The following is a 25,175-nucleotide window of genomic DNA, read 5'->3' as shown; positions in this document are numbered from 1 at the left end:
ATCTACTTCTGAGAGCCACTAAACACTCAAACACCATCTGTGAGCCGTGCATTCATCTGTAACACACCAATTTAGCTGGCAGGCCTTTGGGAAACAAGACTCTGAAGTTGCCAAGTTAAAATGGCAATCCAGCCCCAGCTGAAACTCCACCAAGCAAACAGGTGAGATTACCAAAAAACACTGTAGCAGAGAGAGATGAAACACCAAAATAAGAAACAGCCTTGTGGAGTGGAATAATAGGTGGGGGCAGGGGGGAGGGAAAGGCACAGCTTTGATCTTTTCCATCCTGTGCTTAATTAGCAGCAGCATCACACTGGGAGCATGTACAGCTGGAGACAAACAGCCACCTTCCTTCAGTGAGAATCAACAGACTGGCGGCTGCTGTGGGCAGGGCAGGCAGAAGACACACAGCACACCACAACTGATTCTCTGTTTCTTTCTGAAGATCTGGCCATACAGCAGTGAAACTTCATCTTACACAAACACAGACAAGCCACGAGCCAAAGCCCTTTGACTTCTGTCTGGTGTTCACAGCAAGAGGATGAAACGAAAACTGAATTCCTGCATGCATTGCTTCCCTTGCCACAATTAAATTGTATGTATGTAAGTGCTGGAGTTAGGATGTCAGTTGTCAAACCAAATGCACCATTCAGTTCTTGTGCAGATTTATAATTCTTATGCACTGTAGGAATAGATGGGCCTAAAGATAAAAGGAAAGATAAAAACAGTTAACTTACAGTGTAAGCTTGTGCATAAAAATGCTTCTAAAACACCATTAGTGTTATTCCAGTCAGATCTCCTGAAGCTTCTGTAGTGACCTGACAAAAATGACCTTTTCTTTTTCATAGCAAATTTACAAGGAAGAACTAGGCAGAAAAAAAAATGGCTGGAGTCTGTGGGAACAATGGAGCATGTATTTAGAGAAATCTTGACATTGGAAATTATTTTTTTACTCTATATCAATTAGAGCTTTTTGATTTTTAACATTTTGTGCAGCAACATGTCCACAAACAGAATTGTTTGACTCAGGAATGGCCCCCAAGAAGAGAATGAAGTAGGACATGACCCAGGTAACACCAATTAGAATACATTTAAAAATAAATCCCTGTAGATTTAAACATGGCCAGACAAGGCAATTCATGAAACTACAACATACTGTAATACATTAAAAAAAGAAATCTCACAAACAGAAAATTGCTTGCAATGTTTAGAGTATTTACGAGGCATACATTTTCCAAATATATCTATAACATTTTGGAAGAACACTTCTTCACAGTTTAATGAAAGAGAACAATCTCAGGTTTGAACAGATGACTGGTGCTACTACACCACATACTCCAAAAATGTTTTTGCTTTAATACAACATGTTTTCTTAAAGGAGTAAACCTGTGTTAGGCCAGCTTAATTAAATCTTTAAGAGCCTTAAAAAAGAAAGGACTTATGTGCATGTGCAGAATACTCTAGGACACTATTATATTTAAAACACCATTTACCAGTTATCTCAGAAAAAAACACCATTAAACAGTTATCTCAGGAAACTGAGACACTGTACAGATATCTTAAATTCAATTACATTATGAAAAACACAGTTATAGGAAATGTAAGACTCAAATATTTTTAAAAGATCTTTGTAAACACCACTGAAATTATGGTGGAAATTATCCATACAATTTAGTGAAACAAAATGCATCACGTAATAACAGTATTAACTTTTTCTTTTCAGTTTAATGCTGTGTTATTATATTTGCTGCCTATTTTAGAAAGTAATTTGTGTTGATGGCTCTGGAGAAAAACCAAGCATTAAAGAACTAATTTAATTCCTTCTGAACTATGTTCAATTCAAAAATACTTCTTTCAGAATGTCCCAGTACTGCAGAATCTGAGTAGAAATCCACCTTGAACTATGTGCACTTTGACTAACTCTCTGCCCAAGGCAAAATGATCCTGCATTCAGCAGGGTTTTATCCCGGTCTTCTAAAGGACTTACACAGAATGTACCTGATATAACTGGACCAGAATGTCAACCATGATAAGAAATTATGATCAAGACATGGAGGATACATAATGAGAACCTTATCCATTTTACAGTGGGCTGCTATTGGTGGGGGAGTACCTTTAGGGGGTTGTTTACAGAATTCAGGTCTTCCGCCTTTAAAAAAAAATAGAGAAAGAAAAATGAAAGAAAGAAAGATAGAAAGAAAAAGAAGGAAAACTGTATAATTCCTTGTGCAGAGCTCTCCTCCCCACTTGTTATACTGTATGACACAAGGGATACCAGCTGTGTTTAAGGTGTTCAGGTAGTGTTATAACAGGCTGCCTGGCTGCCTTTGGAAAGAAATTTCACAAATTTTCCTTCAGTGTGAAGACATAGCTTAAAACAGAAACTAAAAAATTGCTACAGTTTGTTTCTCAAAAATCAATGTGTGATTGCTAGCTGCACTGGGACTTTGAGGGATATCCCCTTATCAGAGGCAATCTCTAGATAACATACTTTCCTCTATAGCCCATAGCTGCATGTAAGACACGACAAGACAAATGCCAGCTTCCTTTTCTGTTGGTGTCATCTATTGATCCAGTGAAATGCTCTTCATCTGAAACTTCCTTCCCAAAGGGGACATTTGCTATGAGAAGCAAAGCTTTCTGACTGATGCTAAGAAATCCTAAAACTTTCTGCTAATTACTGCACAGGACCATAGTAAAACACATCTCTAAAAGGATTAAAAAAAAAAACCCAAAACAACAAAAGCAACAAATCAAGCTCAAATGAGGCAGATGCCATCCTTTTCCAGTAAGAAATGTTGTTTCTCAATAACAAAAATGCAATATAATAGGCTCATTATTATTTTTCTGTGTGCTTTAGATAAAAATGTGCTCTGTGTCTGTTTTCCTTTGGGTGCATTTCCTCTCACACATTCAGAACTCCTATCCCAGATGTGGGTGACTCCAGCTTGTGCCAGAACACAAAAGAGTGTCACCATGAGAAACAACAATATCAAATAATAACAAGAAGCAGAGAGGTAAGTAAAGGATTCTGGGGTACTGAAAGGACACTATGCCTACAAAAAGACATTCCAGAAAAAAAGCAGCTACATTTGTGCATCTATGGACAGAGGACAGAGAGAGAGCATAATGTGCTGGCCTAAGACATCAGCTTATTTTAAGATAAAAAGCTTTATCTAACTAGAGAGCAGAGAAGTAAGATATAGAAAAGACACATTATTTAAGAATAAAATCTGACTTGTAAAAATTGATATCAACATCCATGTGAATCTTTGCAGTTTTGAAGAGGTTTTGATATGGCTCCTAGGTAACTGCAATTTCATCAGACTGAAAAAGAACCAAGAAAAGTATTTATAAAATAAAATAATCAAATATTTCATGGGCACTAGAATATTTTGAACTTGACACTCCCAAACAGATTTGCTTAAGAGTAAAGATGGGGCACACATTTAGAGATGTCACTAAGCTTGTTCCTTCCATTCAAATACAAAGTACCACACCACTTATCAACCTCCCATGAACAATGTCTAAAAAGAAAATGTTTAAAAGACACTCAGTTCTCAGACTTCACTCATAAAATAAGGATTTTCAGGAACAAGGGAGCTGATTTTCTAGTAGGTTGGGACTGAATGTTTCTCTCTGTGGAGGCAGCAACTGAGGTACTTCCCTTCTACCCCTCTTGGCCAGCAGGTCCAGAAATTACTGGGCAAGACTGACAGACAGCCTTACTGCATCTACTTTGCCTTGCTAAAATATCTGGCTAAGAAATAAACTCCAGTGTTCAGGAGGCATTAGACCAAAGCTTCCAAAACAGAAGAATAATGCATTTGGGCAGAACAAAAGCCTTGTTATTTTGCTGTTTCTGATAAACAACAGTTGGCAGGTATTGAACTTACCATGCAAATTAACTTCTCTGTTTGTTTGGTTTGGGCATTTTTTCCCCCTGTGTATATTTGCCTGAAAGGATATTTGTAAATAATATTCTTTGTTGAAAGATTTATTGTTTTTTAAACTCATGGAAAATATTATTTTTAACTTTTTACAAAGATATGATTATGCTTTTTCTTGGAACCCTTAGATTTCTCATCCAAGAACTCCAAATACCTGGAAGACATAGTGCAGTTTTTCAAAGAGCCAGGTTCATCCAGGCAACAAACACCAGAAACACTTAAATAACCTTCAGGAGTCACCACAGAGGTGATTCTGAATTAGGCTTTAGTTTCCTCTGCTGAAAGGCTGGATTACTGGGGAAAGAACTGGGGGACAATCAGTTTGCCCATCATCTGTAATGCTTATTAATTTTCTACAATAGAGACAATCACAATCAAAACCCTAGAGGACAAAGTCTCTTTATCTTTGACCCACAAGGTTTCCCACTACCTGTCTGAAGTCAGACAGGATTACAGTGGCTTGTAGTACACTGTACTACACTGTACTATGAATCCATGTGATTCATAAGTCATTCAAATAGAAGCACCTATATTCATATCTTTCTCAGATGGAAAAACCTACCCTTGTCAAAACTCAAGGTGACAAACAGTGCTCTGGGTCTGATGCTCTTTCCCACTCCTACAGCTCTTGATAGGACGTTTATAGAAGGATCCTTATTGCTCTGTGCTTCCTATTTAGAGCTTTTTATTTAATTGCAAAGCATTGCATAATAACCACATGAACAGTCTTAATTTTGTTCAGCAAAGTAGCCTGCTCACCTTCCTATGAATTCCCATAAATTTGGTAGCAACATATGGATGCAAGAGCCTCAAGAAGCTGGGGGCAGTCAGGATGAGATTTCCAAAGATACCAAAAGAATGTAGCTGATGAAATGCAGTTAAAATGAGATTAGAAAAAGCTAAACTAGCTTAAAAACTAACTAGCTAAAAAACTAAACTAATGAGACAAGCTAAACTAAAGTTAGAACTATAAAGAGCACTGTGGTTACAGGATACAGGCTACTCTCAAAGTCTCTTCTTCAGTTCAGACAATAATGCTCTCTCAGGTTCTCTGCATTTCAGAGCCTCTTTTCCATGCTTAGTATGTAGCTTTAATAACCTTTATTTCCTTAAGGATCAGCCTAAAACTTACATGATCCACAATGCAGAATACTTACATTTGTATTAAAATTTTAATTTTCAAATCTAGTATCATGATAGGGACATTTTAGTTGTGTGGCCTTAACATTTGTTTAAAACACTTCACTCTTTTATTATTTTGCTTCTGTTTTAACCTGAAGGAATATTGATTCAAGTCATATTTGATGTTATTCTTTCAGCTTAAAGACTTCAAATCATCACAGGAAAAGAGACACAGAAGGTTTTGGTAGTTTAGTTCTTATGTTGAATTCGTTTTTTTGTCTGCTTGTTAAATAGTTTTTGCTTGCTGTGCTCAAGGTTTGAAGGTAAAATTTACAAAGACAATGCTTTTTGACAGTGAACCTTCTGCTACATTTTAGAAGCACTCAGCAAATTCCAGCAGCGGGTTTCTAGACACAAAAGACAAATACAACCACTCCATGATTTAGATTGGCTTTCTGTTTGTGGGTCATGAGACTCACTGCTGAGCATGTCAGAAGTTGGCTGTGGCATTTAATGAAGGTTGTCAGCAACTTCATAGTTCCCATAGCAAAAGAAAGAGTGTGCTCTGACTTTTGTTTGGGGCGTGGGTTGTTGGGGTTTTTCCCCCCCTTTTTTCCCTTTTAGAGCTTTCATTGGAATCTGGGACTGGAGTTAGTGGATAAACTCAGTTACTGCTAAAGAATCAAATTAAAATATAGAACAAGCTGGTCCTTTGAAAAACATTGAATTGCATAGGTTTCCTTTTTTCAGAGGCATCATTTAACATTCAAAATAAATATTAAATTTCCCTTCAATTTGAAGGTTTAGAGTCACTCATGAAATTAGGAACAATAATCATACTCTATTATGCCCTGTCTCATGTGTGTCTCAAGAGGGCTGTGACTTGTCGTAGCATGAAGGAACCTAGAAAAATGATTACTTGCTGCTTCAAACAGAAGATGCATAGCTCAGATGCTCATTAATGAGGCAAAGGAAAATTAATTGACATGTCTAATAGTTCTTTTAATATAGCCTCTAAGCCTTGATGTGTCAATTGTCAAATTACCCCTGGCATACTTTCTTTGTCTCAGTGATCTTGTGCTGATTTTCTGGGAGAGAAAATTAACATTACTCTCCTTGGCCTCTCTCAGCATACTTTCTGGCCAAGGGTGTTAGGCCTCCAGAAAAATGAGATGCATGCACCCCAGCTGCTTTAACCTCTCTCCAGATCAGGTCCAACCTCCCAGACTACAGGACTGCAGCTTTGTGATGGCTCTGTGTCAATGATGCATCCTTCCTGGGGCATACAGTGGTTAAAAAACCAACAAGCTTTAAAAAGCCTAAATCTATCAGCCTTTCTACATATCTTTGTGCACTGCTTTGACTTAGGTGAGAGTTCCTTTCAGCAAGGCAGGATCCTCTCTGCCTCTGCTTCCCCAGCAATGGTCTAGCCTCAGAAAGAGAAGCCTCTACCACACTACGACAGGCTTTCATGCTTGCTCCAACATAGGCAGTGAAAGAGCATTCCTTTTAGAGCTTCCATTCTTTTCACATTATTATCACCCAATCCAGGCTGGAAAAAAAGCTGTTTCCAATCATTTGCCTGTTAGTCAAGTCTCTGCCTGACAGCAAATCCTTTGATCAAGACTGTTATACTGTGTATATTAAGCTCATCTAAGTTTATGTAATGGAACATTGTAATTGTAGCTGCTATTTTGTCAGATGATGTTTCTCTCCTACATGAAGTCAGGAATAAAAGGAAACAAAGAGAAGGCACATGGGTCGTGTATTGCATCTGCTGTTTGTAGTCCCGGGCAAAAATCCATGGGATTCCCAAAATTAAACAGCATCTGAGAACTTCATATTGACAAATTCTCCGAGCCATAATTCCAGAAACTCAAGAAACCCTGATTTCAATGTGATTTGTTTGGGGCTGGTTTTTCACACATAGATTAAGTGATGTGTTTCAGAAATTAGCCCTTTAGCATATCATAGCAATAAATTTCCTAATACAGAGCCCTACTGGAAAATGCTGCTCATTGTGCAGAATGAAAATTGCTGCAAAAGAGCTTATCAGATCTTTATGATTTGTTTTAAAAAAAGAAATTATTAAAAATCATTAAGATATTTTTTATTCTGTAATAATTCTAAATAATCTTTGCCATTTTGCTTAGGGTATTCATATCCTTTGGCTTTTTTATAAGAAACAGATTTGCACGTGCTGCAGAGTATAAACACACTCAATCCAATAATTAGTTAAGGAAGTACTTCAGAAGTACTGTCCCACAGAGCAGCAAGTGTGCACTAAGTCTGAGAGTAACAGATTTCTTGCACATTTGAAGGCTATTAGTCCACACACAATAGATTTAGCATGTCTCAGGCACAGAGGAGTCCCTTCTCATGTGCTGTAGAGCAAGACCCTACAGCCGAATGGATGCATCTGGAATTGCCACATGGGCTGTCAGAGATCCAGACATCTTGAACAAATGTTGGAAGTTTTCAGCTTTCACCCAGGCCCAAAAGGAAGAATCTGGGAAAAGCCAGGTTCTATGAAGCTGGGTGAGAAACTAACATAAAATTCAGTAACATTTCTCCGAGTGTCCTTCTATTATGTGATAATTTTTGAATAATCCAACCAATCAGCACTAAAAATTCAGGAAATACCATCACTATCATTAGCATGGACACTTGATTTTGACAGAAACTGACACAAGAAAGCAGGTAAAACACAGGAGAATGGGCAGAAATGGCAGAGAGGGAGTTTGCAAGCACGAATAAAGGCATGTAGAAAGCACCCACGTTATGCAAAATGAGTATGAAGGTCTGTAGCTATAAAATCTTTCCATGACACACATTGTAACAAGAATACAGCAAGGATGCTGAGGTACAGACAACAAGAATATTTTCCACAACAAGACAAGGCAAGCAAGTAGCTAGATGGGGAAATATCCTTACTGCCCATTTGTTCTTCTTTCATGCCAAATCTAATTATTTTTTTTGCTGAGATGTGGGAGTTACACAAGGTAATGGCCAACGCAGGCAAAGAAAACTTTACTTCATGCTGCATGAGACCTCACCTTAACTAATATATGAAGGTCTCTTAGAAGTTTTTAATTGCAGAATAGAGATGTGTGAGAAGATGAGAAGTAATTTCCCCTTCATTTGAAGGTTTTCAAAAGGCAACTCTGATCCAGAACTGGGATGAAAATGGTGAAAATAAAGTTTTTGTATGGATATTTTCCATACAAAAGTGAAAAGTTAGTGAAAAGACCTGATTTGATAATTTAAACTGGCTTGAAATTATTTTGACCTTTTCAATAGAAAATTAACCCATCTAACACATTAAAATGTGGGGGGATAAAGTAATTTCAAACAAATGGTTTTTTTAAAATATCAAGATGGAATATTTCAAGAGTGTGCAGATTTTGTTTCAATTATCCTTTCCCACAATTTCATTTTTTGAAAGTCACAGTTTTCCAGTGCAAAGCACTTTGTCAAAAAAAACCCTCTTAACCACAGCAGTAATACCACAAATTCTTGATTCTGATGGGGTCACATGGTTCCTTCATTTCAGTGGGTAGGTTGAGACAAATATTGGCAAAATACTGTAAAATACTGGTGTGTCACCCATTCTGGCACTGTTCTGGCAAGTGTTGTGACAGATCATACAGGGCACTGAGATTGCGCTCCTAGTGAGAATTGCAAGTTGAAAATACATCTCCCATTGTGTGTGATCCAAAGGATCTGGGGACTGACCTTATGCTGAGAGACTGTGCTGTGCTCTGGCTTGGACAGAGCTGCCACAAGCTGTGTGGGAGGACAAGGGAATGCTTGGCAAATCCCTGGCAAAGACGGAGAAGAGGAGAGCTCTACACTGAACAAATTACCCCTGGTATGCCACTGAAAGGCAAACCCTACAAGTTTCCACCACACAAACAGAACAGCTAAAAGGTGATTGTGGATCTGTCTAATCAGTTAACGTTGAACTACTGAAAACTCTGGTCAGCTGCCTTCAGTGGGTTTTTGAAATATTTTTCCCACAAATCTTCCTTTCCTCCTTAGTTGCAAATAAGCTGGGACTCAATTGTAGACAAGAATTTGGTACAGAGAGTTGAACAATAAACTGGTTAGATTCATTAGAAGCAAAGTGGAATGACAAAATGTTGGAAGCATAAGCAGCCAGCTTATGAGACCAGCTTGCTTACAAAAGCATCCACCAGCAGAATATTTAAATTCAGAATGCCAAAGGTAAGGAATGCTTCCTGTAAGCTACAGCTACTTGGGCTCTCTCAGAGTAAATATGAACAAATCAGACATACATTGCTTTTCACACTTCCTTTCTGTAAATAGCACATACTTCTTCCTGTAAATAGTGAAGCTAAACTTCAGTTTCTCAGCTGATATTACTGCCCTGCTGAAGCTAGCAGACTTGAAAGCTAATTCACAGTGTTGAAGTATCTGATCTGTTTTCATTTTGATTATTTTCTTCATAAGCACTTGATGCTTTTTATTCTGCCACTACTTCTAAAGATTTTAGAATTAATAGTATGCTGTCTTTCTAGCACTGTGTAAGTACTAAAGCAATATATTGCTTTTTTCAGAATTATCAATTCTGATATGTCAGTAGTAGGGCAAGCAATGAAAGGGCTCTTCCAAGTACAAACCTATTTATTTGCCACTTTTCTTGTGTGCATTCTTATCCCCGAATAAAAGTCATCTCTACAGGAGATGAAAACACACAGTCTGTAGGTTTTTCTTGGATATTCCTAATGAACACATGGGGTGAAGGCGTGCTCTGAGCCCAAGACTTTTACACTATCCAGACCAGCAGACTCAGACCCAGCAGGAAAGAAGGCAACACTCAGTAAACCTGGTTCATGCAGAGGCTGCAACTTTATTAAATGTAAACCACATTATGGGCTTATTTAAATTAATGGTCACAGTGGGTGCTCAACACCTCTGAAAGACTCTGCACTAGGGCTAGCTATAAAATTTTCCACTGAGACTCCTGTGTGAAGGGGAGCTGAGACTTCTGACTAGTAGAGCTTGCCAGAAAACTGCCATTCTGTGGGAAATTTTTCTTGATAAAATGCTCAGATTTTGGTGCTGGAAAAATAGGACTTTTTCCCCCCCCAGCAGTCCCTCTCATCAGAATGGGTCACCAGCTGCTCATTTGCACAAGCCCATGTGCCATGTGAGGCGTTCTTGCCCGATCACCTCATCTGGGTGTAGCAGAGTCCAATGTACCAAAATGCAGCGCGAGGGCTGACAGACCACCCTGGACACGCACATGCACAGAGCCTGCCTCAGGAGCCCCGGGTTCCAAGGAGCAGGGGGAGATCAGAGCTCAGTGCCATCCCCTACACCCTCCACCCACTCCAGCTGCACTCAGTGCTCTGCCAAAGAAACCCAGGAGGATGGGGAGGTAGGAGACCCCCTCACGTCCCACCCTGGTCAAGGGGACCAGGAGACAGGGACCACAGAGGGACCTGCCTCTGTCACACTGGGCATGCAACCAAGTGACAGCTTCTCTGAACTAAGTCACTTAACTCTTCTGGACTGGGTGTTTCAGCTTTCTTAAAAAGATATTGCTTTCTAGGGGGTGGGGAAATGCCTAAATTTCATTAGCAAATTAGAACTGCTAAGACTGGCTAAGGGAAAGAAGGAAGTGGTTGAACAACAACTCATGATGCTTATAAATAGTGAAAACCTCTTCAAAATACTCAGCTTAAAACCAGAGGAGACACTTTTCTTGTTAAAAAACAAGGGCACTCTATTGTAATTGGTCCTTGCAAGAAATAGAAACATTTTAACTGAGTCAATGACGATTTTCTGCATTATTGTAATGCTTGAAGTGTCAGTGTTCAATGATTGCTTTCAGCTTATAAAAATTAATTTCAGACTTTTAAACATCCAAACCACTAAAGCTACATGGAGAAAATGTTTGTCATTGAAATAAAAATTATCCCAAATATTGAGCTGGAGCAACATCTGTAAAAATGACAGAAATATGCTGAGTCATTTTAGTAGCAAATAAATACATATGGGAAGATCATGAAACTGTAGCAACTAGAAGTTTCTAATTAGAAACTAAAGAAATTAAAATAAAGAATCACATAAATTGGTACATTGAGTGGTGCCAAAATCAAATATATTTATACACAAATATTAATCTACACTTATGCTTTCACATTTCATATAACTCCAAATTTTGTAGCTGTAAAAGAAAAAAAATATTGAGGATGACCTGGGATCACCTAAAAAAAGTCTTTTGAGCTGAAGTATTTTATTTTCCTATTTCCATTCATTTACAATGACAAGATAATTATTCACAGGATCACTGATAAACAGCAACTGTGTCCTTTTTTATTTGCTTCCTAACACTCCTGGAAAGCTTTATAGTAAACAGTTTAGAAGATAATGAAAGGTAAAACTTCCATCTGAAAAGGTTTGATTCAACAGAATTATTGGGACAATCACTTAGGTTAAGTGTTTAGCCCAGAGGGCAGTATAAAATTTCATCAAAATTCAAACCATGCATAAATGATCTCAAACTGCAGTGTCTATTTATACCACACAACATGTTAGTCACATTTTTCACTGAAGATTGAAAGTAATGATGAAGCAACTGATAAGGATGAAAGACTGAATATGTGCTATGCCACCCATGTATAATTCAGTTAGTGGCAAACATGGATTAGAAAGTATCCTGCAACAGCATGTGTTTTCCAACTGCCTGAGAAAAACTGTGAACCACTAACAAGGGAAAGGGGACAGCAATGAAACTAAAAATATTTCACACACACAAATTAGCCAGGTAAAGAAGAAAGAGTTATTCAATCAGTGGGTCAGAGGTTCAAAGACAATGAGAAATGCAAATATGGATCAAAAGAATATTACTATTTTATATCTTTTAGATTTTGAGTTTCCTAAAAGAAAAAGGAAAAAAAAAAAAAAAAAAAAAAAAAAAAAAAAAAAAAAAAGGCTTATTTTTAATCCAGAGGAAAAAAAGCAGTGAAAAAGGGGTCATTTTTCTAAAGATGAAATCTTCAAATTTTGGTGAATAAAACGGAAAGAGAACTTCAGTGCAAATTCTCCATTAAGAGTGTAAAATACTGTTCTCAAACTCTAGGAAAAAAATCACAGTGGAAGTAAAGTTTACAGTCCTTTTTTGCAGTTGAAAGTTTTGATTTGGTCATTTTGGGAGAAGGTTTGAGTTAAGGACTAAGGAAAAGGTCTGTAATTTTTCATTTTAATCCCAAACAAAAACAGAATCATTAGTTGATGACAGCCAGTGAAACAGAAACAACAGCTATGGTACAGAATGTTATTTATCAGCTGATTATGGATCAGTCCATTAGACTGTATCAGCTATACTCAGACACTTGCTGCAGATTTTGTCTGAACTATTAGAATCAGATCCATGCAATTACACTGACCTTCAGCTGAAGTCCTGTGGTTGCTAAATGGTGAATCCAAATTCCTGGTTTTGTTATTCTGTATGCATCTAAGGCGGTGGTCAAACTAATAAAATTGTCAAGTCATGCTTCAGAGAGCTTGTACTGTAACACTGAAACTGCACAGTGGAGGATTAAACACCAGCCTAAGCTGAAAGCCCTGTATGGGGCTGTGTTTTTGAGCAGCAGCATGTTAGCCTCAGCACATTCAGGTTATCACCGCTCCAAGCACAGCTAGGTGTTAATCATATGAACCTGCCTTTTTTGGGGAGGAGGGGATTAGAGGAAAAACTTCACAAATATCCTGAGGAGTTATCTCTGAGTAAAAGTCATGGGTTAAAGCTGGAATTAGTGGCAAGGGGAGATGAGAGCTGATATCTGTGGTAGTAGGGTAACATCAGCAGAAGAGATGCCACTGAAAAGTGGAGGGAGGCTAAGTGGTAGAAGACCTTACAAATGACTGGGAAAGATTATAGTATGACAGATGCCTCCAATGATAGCTAATTTAAATGCCATTAGGTGCATTATATTTCACATGCAGACAGTCTACAGGGTGATGGAAAGCATTACAGCAGGTTAGCATGAAAGTTTATGCTTCAGTCAAAGCAAATTGTTATCACTTCACTGGAAATGGCACTTCAACAGCTTACCTCAGCTGAGGATCTGCCCCTCAGTGTTACTGCAGCATTTGCTGTCTAGCAACATACTCAGTGCAGATGCTAAAGGGGGTGGAACTTAAGCAAGTTTCTGCTGACTCATTGCCCCCAAAAGAGAAATTATAACTAAGTTAATGAAAGCTCCAAGCATCGTACAGTATTTTTAGTTTATTTTACTATTCTACACTTTCTGATTTTTTCCAAATGGGCAATATTAACTAAAAAATTTTTCCCAATTAGCACTTTTACATGTATTACATTTAGTGTATCGTTGCTATTCTTCCAATGAAGTCTAGGAAAATGGCAGAATGAAGCCTGGAGTTATGTTATTTTGAGCTGATTTCCCTGTAACATTAGTAAACAGTTTGATGCATCATGTCACTAGTAGCACTATTCTCTCTTGTCTTCCCCCATTTAATGAAAATCTGTGAAATAAAAGCTACAAGGCAGTACTGCTGGCATGACAAATTCCAAGCCAATAAGTCTTGCAGTTGCCAAGATGTAAGCTCTGAAGCTTGGCATTTGGCATTCAGAACTAGATAACCTTACTATAGTAACTACATTCACTGTATCTAAAAGAGGGATGAATAAATCAACAATAATTGAACTACTAAAAGTGTCTAATTTCCAGAGTAGTGCTTCAAGCAACAACTGAAATTAAAAAACTGTTAAAACACAGCTACATACCCATACAATCATGTCATGAATGCACTGAAGCAAAGGTTAACAAAAAAGAATGAATATGCATTCTTTGCTAAAAGTAGCATTCCTTGATCTACAGTAGTGATGAACTGTATAAATGTCAGGTCCTGTCCAAGTCCCACAGGGTCTGGCATTCCCAGCAGCAAGAATTTTTTATTGTTCCTGTAACATTACTCAAAGTGGGGAAAAGGCTATTCCTGCTGCATGTGGAATGCAGTCCCTATTCTTGAAGCCTGGCACTGTTTCCAAAGTTAGCAATGATCATAAACCCTTGAAATATTGTTAGTATCTCCAGGGTCTGATCCAAAGCCCAGTGAAGGCAAATGGGAAGATTCCACATGGCCTTAGTTTTCTGTGGGCCAGACTTGAAATATTACTTCTCCTGTCACTTGATTTCAGAATTTCTCACATTGTCCAAGTCATATCTAATTGAATTGCCACCCACCCATCTTTTCTCTCAGTGATAATTTTTATTAGAAAAATGCAGGTCTGGAAATCTTTAGGAAAATAACTAGCACAGTAGGTTAAACAGACTCAGTGCTTTAGAGAAACATGGTTGTCTAATAAACAGCTTTTAATGTAACATGCTTCCACACCAATACACAGGAGAGAACCTACCACTGGGACACCAGCCTGCTTTGGAAAATGTCTCCTAGAATTAATTCAGACTGATTAGCATAGCATGGATGCATTCACCTGGGGAACTAACTAAAAATAATAGCCAATTTACAAATGAACTAGAGTAGGCTTTTTAATCTCCCATGACTCCACACTACAGTGACATCTCTGTGACTGCCACACAGCTGGCATTAAGCTTTTGGGAATACACAATCAAAAGGAATTGCTGGAAGGTACTGAGATGCTGAGTGGAGTTACTCCTTGGGCCACTGTTTGGACAGTCCTGCTATGATCATAATATCAGTCTCAGGGACTGATTAAAAATACCAAGGAAACATATTTCCATCTAAAGCCACTAGAAGACCATTTGATTTCCAGGATCAGTTATTTATTTTCTTTCAAGACCTCAAATCTTGAAATCTTGAAATCTTGGAAAAGTATTTATTCAGTGCTAACCTTCAGAAAAAAAAATAGGCATTATGGGTTTAAAACTTTTAATTTATCATATCAGGTTTTTTTGCTGAAAGTTGAGGCATAAGAAAGACATTCCCATCATGGAAATGCTGGTTCTTATAACTATCTCGAGGAAAACTGTAAAGAGTTTTTATGTGCTTATGTATATAAGGCATGTGCAGATAGAGAAGTATTTCTCCACATGCACTGTGCACGATAGTGAAATGCAAGACAAACTAGACTGAATACATATCTTTCACCCTCTGACATTTTGTAGGTCAAACTCTAAATCTGATGTATGTACTTTAAGCCAGAGAAAGAAAGGCATATTCTAAGAGACAAGAGAATCCTTTCGTTCCTCAAAATTCCTGGCACATCTAAGGATAAATTGAATACTTGTGGTATGAACATACATCCAAGTGTCTTTTAGAAGATGAGGATAATGATACAATGTTTTGAAATGGAAATTATTCCAACTTTGAAATACTATAACTTACCAAGCAACCAAAGACGCTCAAAGCCCCATGTTCTACATTTAACCAAAATGCAAGGCAAATAAAAACAGTTATCCTGCACACAATAATACACATAATGGTTAAAGGTGGCGTTGTTTCCTCTACATAAAGCAAGCTTCAAAGGGAAAAGTAATTTTTGGATTAATGGGCAAACAATGCAGAACAAATTACATTAGTAGTTAGTTAAAAGCTCTGTAAAATAGCTTGCCCTCTATTTCTGAGTAATGGAACTGATGAAGGAATGGGATTTTTTTTCCATCCCCAACTTTCTTCCCCTGCAGTGGTTTAGACTGAGAATTAACAGCCAGGAAGAGCATCTCTTCACATTGTGAGAAAGACAGAGCATTCAGTACAGCTGCAAGGAAGAATAGCTGAACCAGGATTTTCACCACTGTTAATTCCACAAAAGAGTCTGGAATGTTTTCAGTCATTAGCTTTCAGCAGATACCTAAACAAAAAACTGGGATAGATTGAGATACCAGGCTGAAAATCTTATGAAGACAAAGTACACCAGAGGGTCACCAAGTTGTTCAAAAATTAAGCTCAAGACAGTGAGTCACAGCATCGTAAGAATTAAGCATGACCACTGTAAATTCCTCACTGGCTGGACTACCTCTTAAATCAAAGGGCAGACAGACTGCATTTTATTCAGAATTTTGTAACCAGACTCCCAAACCTGGCAGTTTGGTTTGAGTGTTCAGATCCAAGGCCAGGCAAACAGCAGGTCCTCTCTGTTCTCTCCTGCCCAAATCCGATTTTGCCAGAGAGGGAGATACTGTATTCCACCTAAAGAAAGACAAAATAGAAGGCAAGAACTACTGGTTCCACTAGGTGATTGAGGAGGAACATTTTGACTGTCATCCACAGTTTTATCATCACCTCAGAAACAGGAAACAAGAGTCACAGTTAACAAGGCCCACATTTGCCCAAACTTTCCTGCCCTTTTCAGCTTCACCACCACAACTCCTTGTTCCCACCCTTTGTGAAGCATCTCTGTTTGTACTGAAAACTTGTAAAAGCAGAGACTCTCCTAACTTCTCTGGCTGTTTTGTCACACATCACTCTATATTTAATAACAATTATGCCTCTGCAGAGGCATTTTATTCTGATAAAATCAGAACTATCCCACCAGGATCTTCAGCTACTTATTCATTTTGCTACAGGCTACAACAGAAAGAGTTAGAGAATTTACTGAAATAACAAAGTCATTTTACATACATATGGTCTATGCTTCTGTGCCACAGCAGTGACAGATAAAAAGCAGCCATCTATCATATTTTTCTCTCCACAGTGTACTCAATAGGATCCAAAGTGTGGTACCCATTTTGCTACTAATGCACATGCATAACTCCCACTTATTTACTGTAGTGCCCTGAAGATGTGACAGTTAGCTATGTAATGCACTTATTATTTTTATTCATTCTATTCATTAGAGATGACCATGTATGGCACACTTATAGCTTCACTTTTCTCCACTAGTCATCAGTAATGTCATCTTTTCTAGCTCATGAAAACAAAGTGTTTATTAAATGACAAACAACAACCACATCTCTCTCAACTCCACGTTTCACAGCCAGTTTCCCAAGTCTTCTACTCTCCTTTGAGTCTGAACAAACCAAAGGGCAATTCAGCTAAGTCAGAAAGTGCTTTTGTGCTGAGCAGGAATCCAAGCTGAATCGTGTGAAATGCCTGTGAGGGAGAAAAGCTGGCAGTGCTGTCATGAAGATATTTTGACTGCACTCACAGAAAAGGCTCCAACAACTTTGCGAGTTCACATTGCTCAGTTACTGGAGACTCAACATTTTCCATATTTAAGAAGAGAAATTAACAATTTATTGTCAAAAAGCTGCATAGTAGCCATATTCAATTTTCCCCTGACCATTACCAAATTTGAACCATATCCTTTCACTTTCACCAGATAAGAATTCTCTTAGATGGAGGAAGAGAGAAAAAGAGCATTTTGGTGAGGAATTATAAATACACAATCCTGGAGAGGTCTAGGTCAAACTGTGAACTGCTCTGGCACTGGGGAGCATTTTCCCTGCTCTTTCAGCTCCACTACTCATAATCGGATGTCAACCACACAATTCCCTTGACAAGATCTCTAGGAAAAATTTGGGTCTGTACTAAAGTTGCTCCATGACAAAGCCCACTACTCCTTTCTGCTCAAGAACATTAACACCAATACAAAAGAAACAAAAAGAACACCACTCAACTAGACAAACATCTCCCTAGTAATTGTGACTGATCAGTCACTGACACCTCTCAAATAATGCTTTGTATCACTAATTTCTCTTCTCTACTGCTAGAGACCAGCTCTCAGCTGATGGAGTTCTGCAACTCTGGAATCTGCAGGAGGAAGCACATTGGCTGCCAACTCTTCTCATCATCCTGATCATATAAATAAAATTATCATCAAGTATAATTGCACTGAGGTCCATAGGTAACTGCAATAATACATGTTTCCTCTCACCGTAACAATATCCAATCCTGACAAAATTAAGAGTGTCATACAAAATTAAGAGCATATATATTGGAGAGCTTTGCAAAAGACTCCCAAAGAAAACAGTTCTTAGCAAAGTCTCATGTATTTTCATGAATCCTTACATGTTTCATGTATTTTCAGTCCTTGAAAGTTTGTTTCCTATTTTTTCCCCAGCAGTTTAGATTAATTTTGAAATAATACTTTTTGTTGGTTTCAAATTTTTTTCCAAACATTTTATTTCTCATTCAATTTTCACGGTCAAAATTTTACCATACACTAGAACAGGGAAATAATTCTTTCATTGCACAAGCGAGAAAAAAAATAAAATCTATAAATGTGTGCAGTTCATTGGAATTTGCCCAACTATGAATTTAATTATATAATAAAAAAGAATCTGACAGCTTCAGAAAAATTAGAGTGCATAGGAAAGGTGCCATTTTCATATTTAATGATTTGTCCATAGAATAATTTTCCAAAAAGTAAACATTTCCTGTTGCAGAAAAATCTCCCATGAGACTAAAACTAAAGCAGAAACTCCACAGAAATATGTACTGCTCTGCTGTAAAAATTCAATCCTAAAAGATTTGAGTACATGCACTAAAGTAAATACTTGAATATGTTAAAAAACCAGACCAAAACAAAAACATGACTTGTGTCCTGTTGAGACTTGCCTGCAAAAAAAGTTCCCCAAAGATTTCAGAATCAGGGAATTGTGCTCACAAAACTAAAGCTTAAGCCTTTTTGAGAATAATGTGTGAAAGATTTGAAAGCATGCAAAGAAAACAGTAGGACTTCTGATTACTCCTAAGAGTTCAAGCTTGGCCTGCCTTTAATTAAATTTCAAAATGGAATTAGAAACAATGAAACAGGGTTTAGGTGGACTATCAAGAGTTACTGAGAAATTTTTAAAAGATTAGCACTTTTTAAAGCACACAATAAAGGGTTATTCTGCTTTTCACAAAGAAATCTGAATGTCCGCTCTTAATGGCAGTATTTTATATGTAGTGCATGAAACAGATCCTACTAGGACAGCTATAAAAAACTGGTAAAATCTGACCTTTGATTTTAGGTAAATGTTACATATTTGAATAAAAGGTTGCATTTATAGGCAGCCACAGAATTTTTTTTTTTTTAATTTTAATGAAATCTTTAGAAAAGCTCAAGGGACAATCCAGGGCAATTTTTAACAAGCAACGCTAATTTTGAACAAATTCAAAACACTCAGGCAAGGATTTTCCTCTAATGTAGGATTCATCACCCTCCTAACTTGGTATAAATTCAATCTGTTCTGTTTGTATGACATAAACAACAAGCACTTTCACAGGAATGAGGCAAACCATATGTGAAGGTGTTTTAGAAAGCACAACAGGGAATACACCGAGCAAAGAAGCATCTGCATTTATTTCAATGTCAAATCACATGAGTATTATAAAGGGAAAGTTTATTGTCTTTATATAAAAAACAAGAGTACTGTATTGTGCTCTTTACAGTTAACTCTTCCTGCCTCTCAGTATCCTCCTCAATTTGGAAATAAAATTGATAAAATTCATAAAGTCCACAGGTGCATTGGCAGGGTTGTAAAGCGGTCTTCAACCTTGTTCACCCTACCCAGGCTGTGACACGCTGCCAAGAGCCCATTTTATCCTCACCATCCCCTTGCTCTTTTGAACAAAGGCTGCATCTGCTCCTGATGGGTGCAAGTGAGAACCAAAGGCTGGTCCAATGCCCTGGATTCCAGACATGCAGGAATATGACTCTAGATAAGATTTCACAGCTTGTCTGCTGCATCAAGATGCTGTCTGGTCCTGCACTGGTGTTGCACTGACCAGCCTGCAGCTGAGCCACCCTGGGCAGCACCTGGCACTGCTGTGTGGGGCACTGGGTACTCCCCCACAGAAGGCAGTGCCCTACAGGTAATTGATTTTATAGAAGCTGGCCAGAGTCAGTTTAACACGTTTGGAGTAGAGGAGAAAATATTTCAAAGCAGCATTTAGCCTGGGTAGGAGCTACAGGCACGTTGTTAAAAAGCTAATTGCATGGAGACAAAGGATGATCGTTACTTTTATATTAGTGTGTAATGTTAACCCTTGAGAGCTGTGTTTGATGATAAGTTGTTGGCAATTGAAACTGCTAGTTTTTATATTTAAACTCAAGCTTGAAGATTCCTAAAGTCACAGAAAGTGTATGTCATTAGCTTTTTTTTTTTTTTTTTTTTTTTTTGTATTAAGACAAATGGAGGTTTTTGAAATCTGGGATTTTTTCACATCTCCTCTAGAACTATACATAAAAAGCAATGTTAAAGCACTGAAGCGTTAAAATTATTTCTCACATCTGTTTTTTTATACATGTTCAGGAAATCTGGCTTTATAGTGACAGTCATGAAGAACATTTTTTCCCTCAAATTTTCTTTCAGGGAACAGAAGAAGAGAGCTAGAGAGCTTCTGAGAGCAGGTTTTGGTCTGCAAGGTCAAAATTCCTCCAAACTTTCCTCCTTTTCTCTCAAGGTTACAGATGTCACCCATATTATTTAGACAATAGTCATGAATAATATTGATGTTCTGCTGCAGATTACATGGGCTTTTAACTCCAGGAACAGAAATCTCAGAGAAAGGAGCTTCAGCCATGCTGTGGTGCAAGGCAAGATGCTGGGGTGGGCTCTCCAGGAGAGCCAGCAAAGCGCTTGGTGAGCGCCTGGCACCAACCAGGCTGTGACTGCAGCAGGGATGGCCCTGAAATAGGCAACCAGACCTGCCTCTTGCCTTAACCTCTTTGACCCACCTCATCTTTTGAACTCATCCCCCTCACCCTCAACTCAGTGGACCCAAGCAAAAGCCTGCTGCTCTGAGCAAGGCTGTACATGGGCACAGAGGGAAAGGCACTCGTGTGAGATGGAAGGTGAAGCCCATGAAGCCAAAACGATCTTTTTATTACCTTTGTGTATAATGGCCACTGTAAGGAGGTTTGACTATGGCCTATGGATGCGAGACACCACTGTCAAACTAATATGAATGGAAAAGGACAACCGTGCTCTAGCAATGGAACAAAAACAATTACAAATATCAGAAAAATATTTGTGATCACAAAAGAATATCTTGTTCTTACTCGCCAATCTCCCCTTTGGCAAGCCTTAAAAGAGAAGAGCATATGAGAGAAGGAAAAGAAGAGAGAAAAAAATCATAGGGAGAGGCAGGGGGTGGGGGGGAAGAGAGAGACTGAGACAGTGGATACTTTTAACTTGTCACAGTACAACACTAGCTTTTAATTAATACAGGGTATGTACAGCTTTGAAGACTGCTGGTCATACAGTACTTTATGATAAATACATTTTATGGGATTTTGTTTCTAAAGAGGATTTTGTAAAAAAACCTAGCCCAATAAATGATTTACCAGCTGCAATAAAAGATCAAGGAAATTGCTCAGATTGCATCTTGGAGCATCTAAAACTCTGAAGTTTATGGAGATCTAAGCTGCCCCCAGATCTACAGTGCTATTAAAAATTTTTGTAGTAGCTAATTATCTTGCATTGCATTTTTTAAAAGGTAGCAATTGTAGTAAAGAGGAAGGTCTGGAAACAGACAAAGAGGAGTTGATGCCCTTTGATGGAGAAAGTGGGAGAGAAGGAAAGGAGGAGACAGACAGAAATGAGTAACAATGGAAACATCATGCTGGTACAGTAACAAATGGAATTAACAACTCACAAGGTATCAGATTCCCGAGTAAATTACCTGAATTAACTCTATAGAAAAAAAATAGATTATTAATGCATTATTATATTATATTATTATAGATTCTTTACACTACATGCTATGTGTAACACCTTTATTACTTGACCAATTACTCCAATTGAATTGGAGTAATTCAATTTTCCTAATTTTTTTTCTTTCTGACAAATAGGATGACCACAAGTGAAGCAGAAAGCAAAGAGATTCCCTCTAAATTCTGTTTAGTTCTAACATCACAGGACTTGAACATAACAAATATGTAAATAAAGCAAGTACTGGTCCTTATTTCCAACAGGATGATGGATGCAGTAAATAGAATGGCATATTGAAATTACAAATTACTGGCCTCAGCTAGGACAGGCAGCATCCTAACACATGTCTTGTTGCTTTTGTTTTGTACCAGGAAGATCTGGTTCATGCCCTGTAACTTCCTGTGCCCAGATATAACTCTGCCTGCCCAGGGAATGCTGGCAAAGTCAATGTCCCTGTAGGCATGGGGTTCAGGGACAGCTGGGCTCCCTAGGAAAGCACAAAGAAGAGAAACAGAAAACAAAATGGAAGAAAGGGCAGGTGTTTTCTCTTATGCTCCAAATCAAAAGGTGAGGTGCATGCCAACAGAGACAAGTGCCTCTCTGCTCTGCTTCTCCAGATACCCCGTGCAATTTGAAAAGCCATGGAGTTCAAAGCCTGGGGCCAGGCTGATAAGGGTGGAGTTGAGCCCCTCTCCCAACATTTTAAGCAGAACAACTTTGAAAAGAATACAGGACCAACGTTGCTAACTTTAAAGGTAGACAGAATCACAGAATGGTTTGGGTTAGCAGGGACCCTAAAAGCTGCCTAGTTCCAAACCCTCTGCCATGGGTAGGGACACATTCCACCAGACCAGGAGGTCCAGGGCTCCATCCAAGCTGGCCTTGAACATTTCCAGGGATAGGGCATATACAATTAAATATTCATTCTATCACTGTAACTGTGCAAGACACGGAAGAGAGAAAGTGAAGTTCACCACTGCAGAAAGCAAGCAACTTGAGATAGATAATTGATGATAATTTGGTTAATTTAATTTGAAAATTGAGGTAGGTAAAATGAAACAGTGGGAGCTGGCAAGGATGTTTGGATGAGCACTGCTGCTCTAAAATCTATTCTTATATTATGGCCAGGATGGGGGAGTCCTTAATTGTCTAAAATAACCATAATTAATCCAGCAGAATTACAAAAGCCTAATTATATGAGTGTGTGCTATTCTCCTGCCTGATTTATGCCTTCTCTAATACTCAGGGTTAATCACCTCTAGGGCTGAGTTCAGATTACGACAGTGAAAATGCACTTTGTGTCTGTAAGGTCTTCACCTGACTTCCTGCCAATTTTAAAGGCACCAAGGCAAACAAGAGCAGGGCATAGACAGCACTAGAGATGGTGAGGGCTGCTTGGCTTGCCGGTGAGATAATCCTGTCTCATGTTTTGATAGGGAAGTGATTTAAAATTAAATTTTCATAGACATACACCCTACTCTGATGTTTCTTTTCTGGATGCTTAATTTGAAACTCTAGGGGCTGATTTGGAGATGATGATGGGTTCCAGAAATGTACATTACAGCTGGATTTTGAATGTTCAAAGCACAGTAGGGAGCTATATGAAAGATTATCAGATCATTTCATTTAGTAAAGGATTGGGTCTTCATTGTTTTTTACTAATTGCCAATAACTGTCCAACTTTTGCAATTACCTAGAAGATGATATTCCAGGATATATAATTATAAGTAAATGAAAAGATTTCATTTTGATGTAGTCTTTTTAATTTCACTTTAATTTATCTGTTCATTTTAAGTCATTCCCCATATGTGCATTTTATAACAGAGAACAGTAATAATATTTCAAGTGACATCCAAAAAAGGTAGGGTATTGCTCCTAAAATGCTGGAAAGATTATGCTGAAAATCTTTTTGCCTTTATTCCCCTGACACAGCTTCTCAAAACAATGTAGCAATGCCAAAATAGCATTCTCAGACAAAAAGTGCTTCTAATTTTTCTAATTCAACTTCAATCATAAATAATACTAAGAAGTCCAAGAAAATACCATGGGTTTTGTATTTTGTTTTTTGGGGGTTTTTTTAGCCCAAAAGCTTTCATCTAAATGTAGAAGCCTCTGTAATGCACATATGGCAAGGCAAACTTTTGGGTTGTGAAACTGTTTGATGCTGAGATCACTTACCACACAGAAAAGGTATATTTCTCCAACTCTTCCAAATAAAAATTGCTCTCTGCAGATGTTTTCCCTTCTTCTTGGCTTGCACTGTTCTCTGGACCTGATTTTAATTCGCAGCATTGGTCAGGTGGGTTATTCCTGCTGACCTTTATATGAAAATAAGAAATAAGTTAGAATACTAAGGTAATTAGCAGGACACAGCTAGCAAAGTCAGAGGTGCCACTTTCTCTGTTTTGAATTCTAGTTCTGTTTTCACTCTATAACAAACGTGGGAAACACCAGTGGCAAAGCTGCTTTGAGTATGCATTCAAAACACTTTGAATAGGCTAGCCTATTTCAATTGGAAGGGACCTACAACAAGCATCTGTGGTGCAATTCAGGGCTGACCAAAAGTTACAGCATGCTGTTAAGGACACTGTCCAAATGCCTCTTAAACACTGACAGGCTGGGGGCATCAACCACCTCTCTAGGAAGCCTGTTCCAGGCTTTTGGCCACCCTCTCAGTAAAGAATTGCTTCCTACTGTCCAGTCTGAACCTCCCCTGGTGCATCTTTGGAACATTCACATATATCCTGTCGCTGGATACGAGCGAGAAGATCTCAGCACCTCCCTTTCCACCTTCTCTCCCCGGGAAGCTGAAGAGAACAAGGTTCCCCTGAATCTGCTTTTCTCCAAGCAAGACAAGTCCTCTGCCGTTCCTGACAGGACATGCCTTCCAGCCCCCTATTTTCCCCTCCTCTGGACACATCCAAGGACCTTTTCAACCCTCTAAAATGGTGGGGTGTGGAGCTGCACACAGAATATTTTTCTGTTAATTGATTTATGCTCCTATGGGGCTGTGACAAACCCTCTCAAGTAGGTGCAAGCTCACGGTGACACCAGCAGTCAGCCACTCTTCCTCCACTTGCTTGCTTTTTCCAGTCTTGGACATCACACTCTGGTAGTGCAAAAATCTGGATGCAAATAAGCCATCTGGAAGGAACTGACCTGGGAATTGAGTTAGTACTGTTTGGATTCTTTTTTTTTCCCCTTTTTTTTTATTAACTGGGTTAGCTCTCAGCTGGACTCATACTGATCCAGGCCACTGTGCCCCAGCTGCCAGCACAAAGGAGAGGGACAGCACCTCATCCTTCAGTGCTGGTGCCAGCTTACGCTCATTTTAACTACTCTATGAGCTACAAAGTAGAGGATCCTGATTTTGCTTATCCCTGGAATAACACCTCTGCATGCACAGGGTCTGATTCAGCAGTGACATCGCCTCTCTGAACTGACTACCAGATTCCCTGGATGTTTGGCATTACTGCCCCTGGAC

The sequence above is a fragment of the Ammospiza caudacuta genome, chromosome 1 (assembly GCF_027887145.1).
Source record: "Ammospiza caudacuta isolate bAmmCau1 chromosome 1, bAmmCau1.pri, whole genome shotgun sequence".
Taxonomy (NCBI): domain Eukaryota; kingdom Metazoa; phylum Chordata; class Aves; order Passeriformes; family Passerellidae; genus Ammospiza; species Ammospiza caudacuta.
This window is presented reverse-complemented; position numbering follows the sequence as displayed.